Here is a 1,191-nt window from a genome sequence, read left to right as displayed (position 1 = left end):
TGGGGGCGGGGGGTGGTGGGGTCCGGCGCCCGCCCACTGGCCTCTTCCACGAGCTGCAGGCACTGATCTGCCCCGTCACTGCCTAAAGACCCCAGGAAGGGTAAGAGCTATCACAAAAATAGTCCCACCCAAACTGGGGGACCCTCAAGTGTGGTTTTACGCAAGGTTGCTACACCTGTCAAACACGCCGGCGCAGTATGATTTGACTAATCGCTAGCACTCACACTGCTGATTTCTGAGAGCGAGGCTGCGCAAAGCAGCCGTAGTTTCGCAGCATTCTTGCTGCGTGTCTGTTGATCCTGACATCACCGAAGTGGGTCTTGCTACAGTTACTGATTGCTGATGCCAGATGATGCTGGGAGGGTTTTAAAGACATGATAGGTGGTGAGGATGCTGGTGTGGTCTCGATTGACCAGGGGTATCCTTTACGGGCAGCTCTAGGTTTCTAAGAGGTCAAGTCCTTATTTCTGGGACTGGCTTGTCCTTTAGCTTGTTTTACTTAAGCATGAACAACACCAAAGTCTGCAGTAAAATTTCCCTACTTCTTTACATCACAGTGTGTAATGTGAACTAACACACATTAGCAAACCTAACACACTTTCGTACTATAAAGAGTGATTGATATAACAGTTAGGGAAGGGGATTTTCTTAACAGGACTCATAGCACATGTGGGTTTCTTTCACTCCAACGCTGAGTTTTTAAGTGGTCTGTCATCTCTCGTGAGAAAAAAAATGCCTTATTTTTTTTTTCCCAGAAGGGCCCACACGTTTTCAGCAGTGCAGCTGGGGCAGCAAGCACTCGTCTGAACCTCCTGCATTCCAAGGCACAGCAGAAAGCACATCTCTGCCTCAGAGAGCCAGTACTGATCCAAAACCACCCCACGTAGGTTGGGTTCTTGTTGAACTAACAGAGACCTTTGATGTGCTAGATAAATTACACTAAAAGTAGAGCTTAGTCCAGGATTTATGCCAAGTCTGACTTCCAGGGCATTCCTAACCTTCAGTGGGATGCTGACCCCGCTTTGCTCTCCCCACCAAGGGCAGCCTGGATTCACGCTGTCCACTCACCAAGACACCATCAGCCTTTGGCCATCTTCAGGGAAACAGTCCTGTCTGACAGGGAAGGGACAGGGGAGACCAGGTAAAAACATGTGTAAAGAGACCCAAAGTAATGTGGAGGAGAGAGAGGAA

The sequence above is a fragment of the Buceros rhinoceros genome, unplaced genomic scaffold, assembly GCF_000710305.1.
Source record: "Buceros rhinoceros silvestris isolate BGI_N320 unplaced genomic scaffold, ASM71030v1 scaffold27014, whole genome shotgun sequence".
Taxonomy (NCBI): domain Eukaryota; kingdom Metazoa; phylum Chordata; class Aves; order Bucerotiformes; family Bucerotidae; genus Buceros; species Buceros rhinoceros.
This window is presented reverse-complemented; position numbering follows the sequence as displayed.